This window comes from Silene latifolia, chromosome 3 (assembly GCF_048544455.1).
Source record: "Silene latifolia isolate original U9 population chromosome 3, ASM4854445v1, whole genome shotgun sequence".
Lineage (NCBI taxonomy): Eukaryota > Viridiplantae > Streptophyta > Magnoliopsida > Caryophyllales > Caryophyllaceae > Silene > Silene latifolia.
The window spans coordinates 35,915,821-35,933,438 of record NC_133528.1 but is presented as its reverse complement, the minus strand read 5'-3'; positions in this window follow the sequence as shown (position 1 = coordinate 35,933,438).

Here is a 17,618-nt window from a genome sequence, read left to right as displayed (position 1 = left end):
TTATGGATCGATGTAAACTTGAAAATAATGGGTCAAATTTCTCCGATTGGGATGCCCAACTCAAATTAGCCGCCGAAGGTGACGACAAGCTTCGTTACCTTACCGAGGCCTCTCCACCCGAACCCTCCACTAGGTCCACCGCGGCCACTAGGGAAGCATATGAGGCTTACAAAAAGGAGTCCGCCGCAATGAAAAATGTCTTGATATTTGCGATGGAGGCGGACCTCCAAAGGAGAGCTTGTCGAGACCTTGAAAATTCAAAAGGTTGAAATCCCCAAAGAACTCATTGTAGATAGGATTCTACACTCCTTGTCTAAAGTCAAAGCATATGTTCAATTCCGGGTGAATTTTAACATGCAAGACAAGGATGTGTCTCTTGAGGAGTTGCACAAGTTACTTGTGCAAGCCGAGAAGGACATGGGGTTAAATGTGAACCCACCAAAGGATGTGCTTAACATAAGCACTAAGAGTAAGGGGAAATTCAAGAAGAGTGGAAGAAGGGGTAAAAAGCAAGCTCCCACATTCACCAAAGCTAAGCCTAATGAAGCTAGCACCTCAAAGATCAAGAAGGGTCCTCTTGATAAATGCCATTATTGTAATGGTATGGGACATTGGAAAAGAAATTGTTCCAAATACCTTGGTGATATAACGACTGGAAAGATCACTCCAGTAGGTAAATGACTATCCTTCTTTTATGTTTCTAATTCAACTATGGTATTATGATGCAAAGTTGTGATAATGTATCTCCCTTTTTATTGTAAATAGGGCCTCCACCAAGCAAAGACAAGGGAAAGGAAAAGCAAGCATAAGAAACCATCGAGAAGCTAGGGATAGCTTTTATGGAGCTTTGCTTTTCATTGTCTTATTTTAAGTTATGTTTTGGATTTTAGAACTTTAAGTTTCCGTGTTCGACATGGAAAGGTGTTTTGGATAATGGTTTGTATTTTGGATAATGGTGACTTAGTTTGCAACCCAAGTCACCCGTTTTATCATTTATCCTTTTATGTTCTAAAATTCATCTTTAAATGCTTGCACTTTGAAACATAAGATTATTCACTTAAAGTGATCTAATAGACAAATATAATGACGGGTTTCATTATATGTCCACATGCTTAAGGCTTGTGTATGATCAATTATAAAGCGATTTTGAGTCTATAAACTCTCTTAAAGGAATGTCAATCACCAAGTACACATATGAAATCAATAACTATTAGTCTATCTATGAGATAGTTCTCCTTATACTTCAACATCATTAATTTGTGTCTCATATGCTATCTTTGAATCTATAGTGTATTTATTCTAAAGATAGAGTGGGAGAAAAATGAGGACACAACACACAAGGCAAGATAAAAGTGTGTACTTGTGTATATGAAGATCTACGCAAGAGAGAATGATTTGAATGAAGGTATATCTATTTACATAGTATGCCGAATAGATGAGATCTATGGTCTCAAGTTAGTTCTATATGACTAAAGAGACCAAGTGAAGTAATCATAAGAGTATATTCTCAAGATAACTACACGAGGAGACCAAAAGAATGTTTTGGAAGAAAAAAGACTAATGAAAAGTCTTAACAAGTTTTTGACTAAGTTTATGAAATTTTTGACAAATAGTTTCAACCGAGATTTACTTAAGAGCCTAAATGAATTATAGTAACATCCTAGTAATAAGCGACATTTATGACTAGAGGTTACAAGATTTGATATACCGATATCCTCAATTGCTAAAAGTTAAACCATGCAAAAGTCATTACTTAACCTCATTATGATATGAATTGGTTAAACCTCCTTCTAAAAGGGTATTTTGAAGGATGTGTATTAAATATTATTATTTTATTTAAACAAATGACATTGCACCGAATCATTATGACATAATCAAGTTAGAGATTGAAAACTCTTTCCATAAGGATTAGATAAGACCTCTTCAAAATAGGAATTTTGAAAGGATATGATAGGAACATATAACGCTTCATCTAAATGACTTTGCAAAGCAACATACATTTTGTTTTCGATTAAGTAATAAATTTCGAAACATCATGGAATTTAGTGGGAGCTATTTCGATTAAGTAATAAATTTCGAAACACCTGGAATTAAGTGGGAGTTTAGAAATTATCATGTGAAGACATGGAATTTAGTGGGAGCTATCATCCTTGAATGTATAAAACTCATTACTCATTAAGGAATGACGAGCTAATATCTTCTTCACAAAGAAGTATTTGAGTTTTCAATTCTGGATGAACATGGACTATGATGAATCCAATTACATTGAGAGATATTGGATTTGTATTAAGATATACTCATTGTATCAACATACACATAGGTTATTCATATGAATGAAAATGGGATTACCATTAGCAGTCATGGTAGTTCATTGAACCTAAGAACGGTTGGTCTCATGATTGTTAGCTACTAATGTTTCCGCCATTAGAATAATCATGCACATGTCCAATTATGAATCATATGCATCAGAGCATGATGATCATTGGTAAGCCATAATAGAAACGTCATGAATTCTCGAGTAGAATCCGATGAGCGATTTCGGTGTTTGTCAGAATGCTCTTATATGTGTCAAGAGGTTGCGCATATTAATGAAAATCCGAGCACATGTGAGGATTTATGAGAATCCTTAACCTTTCAAGCTAGAAGGAGAAATAAGTAGTTTTGGAAAGGTACTTAATTGAATAAGAAGTTACTCAATACTAATCTTTCCTAACTATGCTAGGACTTGTGAGAAGTGCTAGGCCAATCGTCTTGGCAAATTGTTGCAAGACTCTACAAAACATATACCTAGTGCATTGTGTGTGGATGGGTTACTTGATCAGTACAAGTTATATCATTCATCACAAATTCGGTCGTTATGTGATAATTGATAAGGAAGTTCTTTCAAGATAAAGAACCAAAACCGAGGTCGGGAACCTTGATGTGTACTTGGTAAAGTTCATACTATGAGAGATAACATGAATGTAAAGGAAAATGCAAGTGTAAGAAGTTTGAACACATGGACACATGGGATGTTAAACTTCTATTGCAATCAATAAGTGTTTACACTAACGATATACATCACAAGGTTGTAATATGATATTGACTACCCGAGTGTGATGTCGACATTTGTCGTTTGAGTTATTATTAACTCACCTTGTACATTGTTATATCCAAACGGGTTGTGGAGACAATTGAACCCCGTTAAAGTGAACATGGATTAACATTGTATTTGCCCATAGTCACTTGTATGAGGTGACGTCTCGAAGTGACTAGAGTGTGATGCGATTGATGGCAAGTTCAAGTGCCATAGAGTCATGTGAGATGACTAGTCGATCACATAGGCGATCATTAGGAACATTTTGTCGGGCCTTATGACCGCTTATAGAGTTCTGGCAATTTATATAGCCTGGTCGTGGCGAGAGCTACTATAGTATTCAAATGAGTCGATTCTTTTGACTAAAGACTATTCGCCTAAGATGGCACAGTTTCAGATTAACTTTGATTTGTGTTACTACGACCTTCGTAAATGGGGTCAAATGGGCATATTTTGGGTTATGATTAGACCTGGCAAAACGGGTCACTCGGGTCGGGTACGGGTCGGGTCAGTTTGGGTCGGGTCATTTTGGGTCTGTCATATATTTCGGGTCGGGTTGGGTCAGGTCGGGTCACTTTCGGGTTTCGGGCCAATTTCGGGTGACCTGTTGTCGGGTCATTTCGGATCGGGTCATTTTCGGGTATAGTTCATTTTGGGTCAGGTTGCTTTTGAGTTAATGGCTAAGCACTTAAGTTAATATTATTTTGATTAAGAAATACTATTTTGCAAATTTAACTATTATTAGGGATTATTGTAACCAATGAAACTTTATTTTGATATATATAGTATTAATATGAGTTAGTACTAGTCGTTTCGGGTCATTTCGGGTCACTTCAAGTCATTTGGGATCAGGTCAGTTATGAGTGGGGTTTTTCGGATTGGGTCACCTCGGGTCGGGTCAACATTGGGTCAGACAATGTTCGGGTCGGGTCTGGGTGGGGTCGGGTCAATTCGGGTTTCGGGTCATATTCAGGTCAAGCAAGTTCGGGTCATTTTCGGGTCTCGGGTCAGCCTTTTCGGGTCGGGTCATTCGGGTCTGACCCATTTTGCCAGGTCTAGTTATGATGGCTGTGGCTAGTCGAAGGGAATGAGTGCGATAGGAATTGTCCACCCCTAGTCAGGGTTATAACAATATCTCAGGGCCACTCGAGGAGTAATGAACTGGAAATGTGTGGCCACGCTCGGAAAGTATCTATGATAGATAAGTCCGGTCAATCAGTTATTCTCCAGATCGAGGAAACCACTCTTGATATGATCACTTGCAAGTACGACCTGAAAGACACCTTGCATTGAGTGGGAGATAGTAATAGAACAAGAGAATTGGTGACGCACACTTGTCGAGGACAAGTGGGAGATTGTTGGAATATGTGTCCTCCGACAATAATGCGATCACGACTATTGATCATGATGATCACATGTTTAAATCTCATTATAAAGAATACAATTGGGAAGTAATATTATTCTTCAAATGGTCAACATATATCGGTAATGATTGGGTGACTAGAGTTTGACATTACTGTCGTACGACGGTGGTGATCAGTTGGCCCCCTAGGTCATACCTATAGGGCAACACTCTTAATTGATTATTTAATTAATCATATAATGTTACGAGTTAATTAAATTACTTGAAAATTGACGGACGATTTTGGAAGTAAAATTTACGTATCAAATTGAAATGTGATTAAATGAGATACGGTCTGAGTAATCAAATTGTATAATTACTCGGATGAAATTATTGTTTATAGAAACAATTGAATTTGAATGAATTATTATAAATACAAACTGTTGTGATTTATAATCGGTAAAATATTTTGTTACAAGTAATTATGAAATTACTAAGTCGTTTTTGTATATGACGTATTTTTATTAATACGTTGATTTTTAATATGTTAAAAATACATAACAAATTTATGTGACATATGACATGTTACATATTGACAAATTGACAAAAATAATATGGACTCCATATTATAATTGTGCCGAAATAAGGGAGGGGTTTTAGACTAATATTGTGTTGTTTAATTTAGTAATAAACACAATGATTACCTATTATTTAGCCATGCAAGCCTATTATGTATTGTAAAGAACAACACTTGCATGCATTGGCTCCCCTAAAAAGCCCCATTCCACCCGGTTTTTGAGAAGAGAAAACCATCATGGTTTTTTCATCTAATTAACCTAATAACATACAAAATGTTGTAGATCATTATTTTATTTACTTACTCATCCAAAAATTAATTCTAGAGAGAAAAATAATTCTCCTCTTCTTCTCTCCATAAAACCGAAAATATTAAGTGTGTTGTAATATTTTTGGGTAATTTTTCTACTAGATTAATATTATACTAGTTCATGTAATATTAATTAAATTAAGGGTAAGCTTTGGGTATTAATCCTAAGGACAGATCCTACACTTGGATCTTGGTTCTTCCATCATAGGAAAGCACAAGAACAAAAGAAAAGGAGATTTCTTTTGTGCCCATAAAACCGAAATCACCAATGTAAGAACATGATTTCTCCTCTATTTTATCATTTGTTTGCATGCATAAAATCCATATTTAATTTTATGACAAATTAATTTATAACATATATGAGTATGTTTATGTATAAAGATCTACATTTCCTTCAGATATCACGGCCCATAAGCTCGTGAATCGTGCAAACCCTAGTCTTAATATATAATTAGAATTTAGGTTTTTAGGAGAGGCTATATAGAAACCCTAATTAGTAGTAAAGTCCAACTCATAAGTTGATCCATCATAACTACCAATTAACGTTTACTATAAAACCGGACTCCTCACTAAACCGGGCTTTATTAAATAAATACTTTCATTAAAACATTTAAAATAGACTTTAAACAATTATAAAACAATTTTCGAAATATTTATAAGTCGTGTATAAAAACTCAGCATTTCAATGTTATAGTAGAAGAGCTATAACATTGAGCTCTTTTACTAGTAATGTTATAGCTGCAAAGCTATAACTTTACTAAATCAAGAAACTCATTCTTTGATTATCATTACGAGATAATCACCTATACTAATCTAATCTTCAAGGAGATCTTCGAGTATAGGCTACGTCATCATCTAAGCTTGATTAATCTTTAGACGAACTTCGTCTTCACATAATACTTGAATGAATCTTGAATTGTTTGATCTTGAACGAAGGCTTGAACTTCTCATGCAATTGTCACAATCCTCTTTGTTGCTCGTAATAAGTTAGTTCTAAGATACTCAACAAACGATTACACGCAACAAGTATATAGAATGTAAAACACCTTGTCATCATCAAAACATAAACATATAAGCTATATGGTCCAACAAATTCCCCCTTTTTGATGATGGCAAGTCTCCTAAAATTGTGACTAATTAAAAAGTTCCCCCTCAATATAATACCGCTATCTTGATAATAAAGATTAACGCAAGATCAAGACAATTTTTCAAAAACCGAAACTTTAAGGACTTTAAGAGACAATTGGTCTTGACAAGGAGCAAGCTTAGGTAGATACTTACTATAGACGTTCTTTCCCCCTCTTGACATCATCGAAAACTTAAGAACAAATCAAAAATGACTAGAATAATATATGACGAGACAAGAGATAAAAACGCCATAAGAAATAATAATAACACGCAAGACTAGAAGTATTCAAAATATAATTAGCATACAAACGAAGAATTAAACATGTTTAAAGCCAAAGTGGGCCGAATGATCACATGTCTAATAGAACACTTGGGCCATAACCACAAGTGCATTGCCAAAATGGGCCGAATAAGAAGTTTGTTTAACACACCATTAAGAAAAATAAAAAGAAAAGCTAATTAAGGTAAGGCTAGAGAGGGTAGGACGAGAGGAAATCAAATGTTGCGGGTCTTATACGGGTTCACGTAGTCGGGTCTAGTGCGGTGCTCCAAAGCATCCAGACGGTCAAACGAGCTCCGAACCAACTGCGAAAGAGTACCAATGCTCCTTTCAAAATTAAGCACTTTCAAAGAAAGAGCCTTTGTGGCCTCCAACGTGAGAGCTTGATCACCCGCCATTGCTTTCCCGTGCATCACCAAAGCTCCACCCTGACTCGTAAGGAAAGTGAGACGATCACCGTGTGGGAACACTTCCCCACGAATTGCCTTCAACTCCCTCTCAAAACCCGCTAACCTCTTGTCCACTTCCTCCATCCATGAGTACACCCGAGTAGCATCCAAACCCGAGTCTAAAGACCGAGATGGTCCAACCCGTGACAACACCGTAGCCAAATTAGTCGAATGTGAAGGAAATGTAGATCTATATACATACTAACATACTCATATATGTTAAAATTAATTTGTCATAAAATTAAATGTGGATTTTATGCATGCAAACATTAATAAAATAAGATAAGAAAACATTTTCTCACCATAAAGATTTCGGTCATAATGGGCACTAACAAGATCTCCTTCTTGTTAGTTCTTGAGCTTTCCATTAATGGATGAACATTCTTGACTTCAAATTAGAAGCCCTCCAATTAGTAGCACCCAAGACAATCCCTTAATCCCACAAATAAACATGTACTAGATGTTTGTATTGTAGTTTACCTTAAAATCTATTACTAATACTCATATACTACTTCTAGTAATCTTAGTAATTTATATGAACAATTTAGATTAAAATCTCATCCTTTTTGATGAAGATGGAAGAGAGAGAAGAGAGGAAATTCTACATGAACATCTTGCATGTTTTATGAATGGTAGTATTTTTTTTTTTTTAAGAAAAATAAAGCAACCAACACTACTCAATTAAGAGTGTGTGTGCCGCCCAACTCTAGCCCAAAGGAGCATCATTGCTTTTCTTTTTCTCTTATCAAAAATATAGGTGTGTAAGAAAGTGGAGTAGGTTGTAAGGCTAGTCAAGAGTAGTCATCATGATGTTTATTTTATCAAATAAAATAAAACAACCAAAACCCACTAACACACCCACTATTTTCGGTCCATTATGTATAAAATGGACTACCATTTTATTTTTGTCAATTTGTCATTTGTCACACAATATGTCACATGTAGTATGATACATGTTACTAATTAATTAAATGCATATTTATCACATAAATATCATTTTATAAATTAATTAAATTACATTCAACAAATTGACTAGTGATGCTTGATCACTTAAATAAAATGGGTCATAAAATTATAATTCACAACTTCTTGTAATTATAATTAACCATTCATTCTTATCTTTATTGTTTCTCAAACAATAAATAATTTTAGCAACAAAGCATTTTATTACTAAAATAAATCTTATTTAATCCCATTACAATAAGATATCAATATTCTCTTTCTCACAAATCGAATTGTTCAATTTTAAGGAATTAATTAATCAGATCGATATACAACTAATTAACCTTTTCAATTAAGGGAATCGTCCTTTAGGTGTGACCTCAAGGGATCAATCGATCACCACCGTCGCACGACGACAATGTCAAACTCTAGCCAACCAATCATTACCGATATGTGTGGACCAGTTGACTATATATATGTAATGTATCATCCCTTCCGTATTCTTGAAATGAGATTTAATAATGATATTTAAATCATGTGATCGCACTATTGTTGAGGACACATTTCCCAACAATCTCCCACTTGTCCTCGACAAGTGTGCGTCACCAATTCTCTTGTCCTATTACTATCTCCCACTCAATGCAAGGTGTCTTTCCGGTCGTACTTGCAAGTGATCATATCGAGAGTGGTTTCCTCGATCTGGAGAATAACTGATTGACCGGATTTATCCACTCTGGATACCTTCCGAGCGTGGCCACGCATTTCCAGTTCATTACTCCTCGAGTGGCCCCGAGATATTGTTTTAACCCGACAAGGGGATGGACAATTCCTATCGCACTCATTCCTTCGACTAGCCACAGCCATCATAACCCAAAATATGCCCATTTGACCCCATTTACGAAGGTCGTAGTAACACAAATCAAAGTTAATCTGAAATCGTGCCATCTTAGGTGAATAGTCTTTAGTCAAAAGAATCGACTCATTAGAATACTATAGTAGCTCTCGCCACGACCAGGCTATATAAATTGCCATAACTCTATAAGCGGTCATAAGGCCCGACAAAATGTTCCTAACAATCTGCCTATGTGATCGACTAGTCATCTCACATGACTCTATGGCACTTGAACTTGCCATCAATCGCCTCACACTCTAGTCACTTCGAGACGTCACCTCATGCAAGTAACTATGGGCAAATACAATGTTAATCCGTGTTCACTTTAACGGGGTTCAATTGTCTCCACAACCCGTTTGGATGTAACAAAGTATAATAAAAGAGTTTTAAAAATAAAACTCGAACGACAAATGCGATTATCACATATGAATAGTCAATGCCTGATTACTATTTCATGTTCTATAATCTAATTTGATCTTGTACGTAGTTGTTCATTTATGACATGACTCATCAAGTCATCATGTTTAGCCTTTGAGAATGCTTTGGTTAGTAGGTTTTATCAATTTCTTGCACCTTACTCAACCTCACTACATACTCGTTTTCCTTTGTAATGTATACATTTGCATCACAAAACTTTCTGAGTACGTGTCGAGATCCAATCAAGACATAGGCCTTTTATCCTTAGAATAGCTCCCACTGTTTTCACAGTGTGCGGGACTCATCCTTCTTGCACATCTCATGATCGCAAGTGTACTCAATTTCCGTTATAAATATCTCTCATTTTTCTTTATTGCCTAGAACGATTCTAGAAAATCTACTTCTTAATAAACATTGCCACAATGGTATCTTAACCATCCTAATGTGTTTTGATTATGGTTTTGTCGGAAACCATGCGCAATCTCAATTGTCAATTGTCACTTGTGTAACACCCTTACACAATATTGCATCATAAACACTTTGCATCATAGCCTTAATGCTTCTGCAAGCACTTAAGGGTAATCTTTATAGCTCACTTGGTAAAGATTACTTAAATTCGATTTTGAAAACAATTCATCATACTTAAAGCATATGAAGTGTTATACATCATTTCTTTTTAATTGATTCGGCAGCGGAAGCAAATGAAATCAATCAAATATGTTCAATTTAATTGAACTAGTCATGAATCTTATCAACATAAGACTTCTTACTGACTCTAATATCATGTGGATTTATCTTCATAAATCCGGATATTCAAGATGTATTATAATACTCCAAAAGTCTTAAATCATTCCTAATGATCAATATGTCATCCACATATCGGACTAATTAAAATTTCCGTAACTCCCACTAAACTTCATGTATAACCACAACTTCTCGACTTATCGAGAAATATTTTATCACATGATCAAAATGTTGATTCTAACTCATTGATGTCCTACTTAAGACCCTCTCTTAAGTTTCACATTATCTTAGGATTGCAAGAATCTACTAAACTCATGATATGTATTGAATACATTCCTTCTATTGAAGAAGTGGGTTTTAGATTCATTCGCTATGTATTTCATAATATTGAAACACAATCCCTAAGAAGATCCAAATATACTTAAGCATTTCAATTAGTGCAAAACTCTTTGCAACCAATCTTGCTTTGAAATATCTCTTTATTAGTGCAAAACCCTTTGTCACTAATCAAGCCTTTTATTTCGGATTCTCATGGCTCTAAGCCTTGTATTGAGTTGTGACTTAATCACTCTTATGTAAGTCATATGTTCATTACTTTCCAGAAGTAATCAACTTGAATCAAACAATTTCTTTTGTAAGTTATAAGCTCTTTGCTTTCTTAAAAGTAGCATGAATTCATCATTTTTAACAAGTGACGAATTTAACCTCCTAGGTTTTGAAGAAACAATGTCTTACACAAAACGTCTCATGTAGCCAAGAAAAGACCAGTTTCTTGCGACATAACATTCTCTGTGGCTCTTGAATAATTTCTCCCACTCTGTCTTCTAGAAATAAACTCGTATTTTAGAAAGACAGCTTCATGAGCCGCAAACCCGTCGAGCTCGTGATAATTGCAAGGGAAAAATGAGCATTTGTTTCTTGTGAAAACTTACAACCATGGTACCCTTACCATTTCATATCTCATATGATTCGATTTAGTGGAAAAATAATTTAGACAAAAATGATAAAATCCCCAAAAGAATCAAGTAACTCAAAGTAACTTGATTGAAGTCCAAACCATATCGAATAGCGTTTGATCTCTTATCCATCCACACATTATTTCATAATGCGTGCTAAGAGAGATTAACTTGTGATACTATATCACATTTCCTTTGGCTTATATCAAAGTCTTCACTTTGATAATCCCATCACGACTAAATCGTGATTCCTTGAACTCTTTGAAATTCTTCAAAGATTTCTCTATTTACCTTATTAAGTGAACATACTAGCGTCAACTTAAATCGTTGGTAAAAGAAAATGATCAACCTATTTTGGATCGATGATTTACAACCTCGATCTCCTTTTCAACCAAAAAGCACGAGACATCTTGCTTTGAATACAAGATACGCATATACCATTAACAATCTAATGGTTTCAAGAGTACTCGATAACTCTTTGCGTTCATCATTCCAAAATTTAAGGTTTAATCTTGGGTTACCAATTTGAGTCTTACATCATCTTCATGATATATCATTCTAGTTTGGTTTAGAATATAATCACCTTGATGATGGGCTAGCCATATATCAAATCATGGTGTATAGGGTCACAAAAGTGAAAACCTCTTTTGTATCTTAACAAGTTTAAATTCTTATTTAGAGTTAATGCACTTAATAGTCATAATTAAGTACAACTTTAAATCCAAAAACTAGATTGAGTACACAATTACTCTATCTCTCGACTTCATTGTTGCTAGTCGTCATATTCTAATCATCCTATGTATCAAACATAATGATGAAAACCACCACCGGTTTCTAATATTGACGGAGTAATACTAGCAAAATTTATGTTTAATCAAATAAACATTTAAAGAAGAAGGTTCAATTAGATGTCCCACAACTAACTTGTTGATTCTTCAATAATTTGGGGTAGTTTCTTTTCTCGTGTCTAACATTTAAGACAATGGAAACTTTATCGGTCGGGTTTGATAGGTTTAGTATCGTCATTCTCAACAACTTTACCTTTAACATTACCTTGTATCAATTCCATTATAATCTTTACTTCTTGAACCTCGTCCTCATCTTAACGGTTTAAGAGAATGCTCCCACTTAATTCAATGAGTCTTTGCTTTGAGAAGCAAAATTGAATTCATGAAGATTCACTCTTCATTTGTTCGTTTTAGTCTTAAAACTTTCATTGAAGTAGTTGCGTTATTTTGGTCAATTACGAATTCTGACAAAACTAATTACCAAAACAATTTATCGCTTCAAGGTACTTAATTCATTTAAGTACATGAAAAATAATCCATTGTAAGTAGATGTGTTAGTCAAGAATCAAAAACCTGTTTGATAATGAATAACTTTAATCTATACTCTTAACAAGAGATCCTTAGCAATGGTTCGTTTGAGGTTTTAGAAGCAAATTCAAATTTTGTCTTTAGTTACGATGTTTTAATGGAGATTTGAATCAAAAACGAAATGATATCGTATATGAATTGTGGTAAAGAAATAGAACAATATAACAACGGAATAGTGGAAAACTTAACATTTATCGTTTTATTAATACTTGAAAAACAAGTAAAGCATTTACATAGTGACCTCTACCCAACTATGATAAATGATTCCAAGACCCAAATTCATATCGACTTAGGCACGGGGTAGCCGATGAAACCTTCATCAATATAACTCGGTGGATTAACCTTTTAATCGATTCTACTTTTAGAACTCTTGGTCGATAAAATTACTCTAATATTTATCTATAGCCCAAAACACATCAACAAGGGCACGGGGTAGCCGATGAAACCCTCATCAATTACTTTTGTTGAGTTCAATCCAAATTTCGAATAAATGTGTCCATTATCCAAACCCACATTAACTTAGGCACGGGGTAGCCGATGAAACCCTCATCAACATGAATTCGGTGGATTAGACATTTATCACCCACTTCCCCTACGTAACAAGGTTTGTACCCGGGGTAGCCGAGTGCACTCCCTCGCGAAATAGGTTTTCATGGTTTCTACTATTTGGTAAGGCTATGTCTCAATTGTTTGTTTTAGCGAGAGGTCATGTCAATTTATTATCTATCACGTTTTAAGTGAACTAAAGCGGTGAACTATGATAATTCTAATTGATACGGTCGATAAACTCGATAAAAAAAAAGAGGATGCATGTTTAGTTATGGCGATTTAGCGATGCATGCGACATAAAATAAAATGCAGGCATAAAAATAAATAAATCCTAGTATGGCCTTTCCTAAAAAAGAAAAACTATTAACCTATTACACATTCGGAAACCAACTCCATTGGTCCCTTGAACTTCGGTTGTGGCACGCATCTCTAGGTAACACCGTCTTTATGTATCGCCATTCTTGAAGAAATCCATCTTTTGGAACTCCTAATGAATAAAATTACATAATAAATTACATAATTTCCTATTATACATTTGTAACTTAAAATAAAATAAATCTATTAAATTAAAAAACGGTGATACGAGATCACAATAAAAATTACAACCGAATCGGTATTCCCATACATTTCGGGAAATACCAATTAAAATCTAAGGCCATACTAAGTAAAATTACATAATTCAAAATTACATAAATTAAAATTATGACAATCATAAAGAAAAAAAATGCAGCATTATAATATGTATGAACATGCTCAATTTTATGCTAAATCGCCTTTAATTAGCCAATATCGTATATTACTCGGTTTTTACGGATTTGCGTGATTTCAACATTTTATAATCACAAAAATACATAAACTCATATTTATGCATAAGTTAATTACCCTAACCTCTTAGGACTCAAAATATAGTCTTCACTAATAATTTGACCATAATTAACCTTTATTTACAAAATTGTTCATAAATGGACCAAAAATTACAAAAATAAGCTATTAAACTTCAAATAAATCAAAAAATTTCAAATAAATTCAAAATTTGAAATTTAAACTCATGAACATTCTGGAAAAATTCCATGACACTCATAATGTTCAAAATCTTAGGTTAAAAATTTCGAAATTTTTCGGGAAAAACAATGTTGCGGTTTATCGATTTATAATAAAATAATCATAAAAACATGGAAAAATTATTTTCACTAACTTTTCAATTTTAGATCTGAAAAAGATAATAAAATGCAACATTAAACATTTTTCCTAAGTCATAGATTATGTTTTATTAATTTTCACTAATAATGTCACTATTTATGCTATTTTTCTTCAAAAATTCATAAATCATGCTAAAAGACTTCTTTATAGCCAATTATTTTACACACATCTTGTAAAATTGCATGTGACAACATATTAATTTTCTATGACCAGATTCGAAATTTAACTCATATTAACCTATTTTTCTCTTAAATCCGTATTTAATAATGAAAAATTCATTTTTCGAGCATAACAAGTCCAAAAATTATGAAAATTTACAGGTTATCTCAAAATAATATATGTAACAACATATCCAAAAAACAACTTAAAATTCGAAGTATAGCTAATTTTCGACCAAAAATGACATTTTTACTCATAAAATCACATTTAAATGTCATTATAGAGAAATATGAACAATAAAAATCCGTAAAATTAACCAAAATATCCTAAAACATTTTAGGACCAGAAATATTAACATGCATGGATTAATTTAGTGATATCTCATAATAACACAAATTTTACAAGTTTTATTTGTTATTCTTATAACTTGGAAAAACTTTTAACCAATTTGCATGCAAACAACCGTGGCTCATGATACCGATTGAAGGAAATGTAGATCTATATACATACTAACATACTCATATATGTTAAAATTAATTTGTCATAAAATTAAATGTGGATTTTATGCATGCAAACATTAATAAAATAAGATAAGAAAACATTTTCTCACCATAAAGATTTCGGTCATAATGGGCACTAACAAGATCTCCTTCTTGTTAGTTCTTGAGCTTTCCATTAATGGATGAACATTCTTGACTTCAAATTAGAAGCCCTCCAATTAGTAGCACCCAAGACAATCCCTTAATCCCACAAATAAACATGTACTAGATGTTTGTATTGTAGTTTACCTTAAAATCTATTACTAATACTCATATACTACTTCTAGTAATCTTAGTAATTTATATGAACAATTTAGATTAAAATCTCATCCTTTTTGATGAAGATGGAAGAGAGAGAAGAGAGGAAATTCTACATGAACATCTTGCATGTTTTATGAATGGTAGTATTTTTTTTTTTTAAGAAAAATAAAGCAACCAACACTACTCAATTAAGAGTGTGTGTGCCGCCCAACTCTAGCCCAAAGGAGCATCATTGCTTTTCTTTTTCTCTTATCAAAAATATAGGTGTGTAAGAAAGTGGAGTAGGTTGTAAGGCTAGTCAAGAGTAGTCATCATGATGTTTATTTTATCAAATAAAATAAAACAACCAAAACCCACTAACACACCCACTATTTTCGGTCCATTATGTATAAAATGGACTACCATTTTATTTTTGTCAATTTGTCATTTGTCACACAATATGTCACATGTAGTATGATACATGTTACTAATTAATTAAATGCATATTTATCACATAAATATCATTTTATAAATTAATTAAATTACATTCAACAAATTGACTAGTGATGCTTGATCACTTAAATAAAATGGGTCATACAGTTATAATTCACAACTTCTTGTAATTATAATTAACCATTCATTCTTATCTTTATTGTTTCTCAAACAATAAATAATTTTAGCAACAAAGCATTTTATTACTAAAATAAATCTTATTTAATCCCATTACAATAAGATATCAATATTCTCTTTCTCACAAATCGAATTGTTCAATTTTAAGGAATTAATTAATCTGTATCGATATACAACTAATTAACCTTTTCAATTAAGGGAATCGTCCTTTAGGTGTGACCTCAAGGGATCAACTGATCACCACCGTCGCACGACAGTAATGTCAAACTCTAGCCAGCCAATCATTACCGATATGTGTGGACCAGTTGACTATATATATGTAATGTATCATCCCTTCCGTATTCTTGAAATGAGATTTAATAATGATATTTAAATCATGTGATCGCACTATTGTTGAGGACACATTTCCCAACAGAATGCTCCTCGAATTTCTCCATTAAACCACTCATAAACCCCTCCAACTTTGACTCGACAGCTCCTAAACCCGAATCCATTGGGCTTTCTCAACATCCTTCGCAAGAAGCAACTCGGGTCCATCAACAACAAGACCCATTAGCTTAATCAACTTATCACACATACAATCCCGAGCACTAACACCGTAACTGTCAGGCCCTACCACTCGCTTAATTTCCAACAAACGAGATATCCACATACCATACGGCAAATCGATTGTGGTGCTCAACTTATCCTTAGTTACCGTAAGACTCGTCTGAATTATACGGTGCAAGACAACACTACCCAAATTCACCTTCTGACCTTCCAACCAAGAATAAACCATTATAGCTTCATAACTCGACACCTTATCACGGCCGCCTCTCCTCGGTACCACTGTGTTCCACAAAACGTTCAAGAGGAACTTGATCTTAGCCGAGAGAGGACGAACCACGATATTGACACCCTCCGTCATCTCCTCAAAATACTTCTTCACTAACAACTCCTTTTCACTCACAACATTAGACCACTCAAGACTCTGATTTAACTCGATTCCTTCATCGGGAACCGAAAAAGCAGAGCAAAAATCCGAAACAGAGACAGTAACATCGACTCCATTAACAACCGCATGCAAGACACCTTTCTTTATTGAGACACTAGCAAAGAATTGTACCACCTCAACTGGGTAAATAGGACCCGAAAACTGACTAATGTGACTCCACCCTTGAAAATCAAGAAAATTAATAAAGAAAGCAAGAGCGGGTACACTAACCAACCAAGATTTCGGATAGTACCTACCACCATGAATGGAATACCTCAAAACTCGATTAACTAAGATGCTTTCATCATGAGTAAGCCGAACACGATTTAACCCTTCCTTGGTCGCGGCTTTCGAAGCATCCCTAAGCAGAGTACGAGCAACACCATTCCGAACTATCACCTCGGGTTCCTCCACAGCTTCACTATCATCAACAACTACTTTATTTTTACCCTTGAAAAGACGTCGTCTTTTGCCTTCGGACACCGATTCGTCCCGACTACGAAACAGGGGCGAGTTTGAGTTTGGTTGTGGTGAAGGATGATTCATAGAATGAGGATCATGTGGTGGTAAAGGTGATGTTTGGTTAGGAAAGGGGCGGTTTTGGTGGTGACGGGTTGAGGATCGGGTATTTTTTGCATGAGATGGATTCATGATGATGGTGATTTGTTGAAAAAGGAGGTGATGGTGATGGTTTGATTAAAGGAGAAGAATTGTGATGATGGTAAAAATTTGGAAGTAAGAAAGGTATGCAAGTGGGGATGGGTGGACGGGTAACACGCAAAGGGTAGATATAGGTGTAGGCTTAGGGTTAACAAGTGGAGGTCAATTATGGTAAGAGTC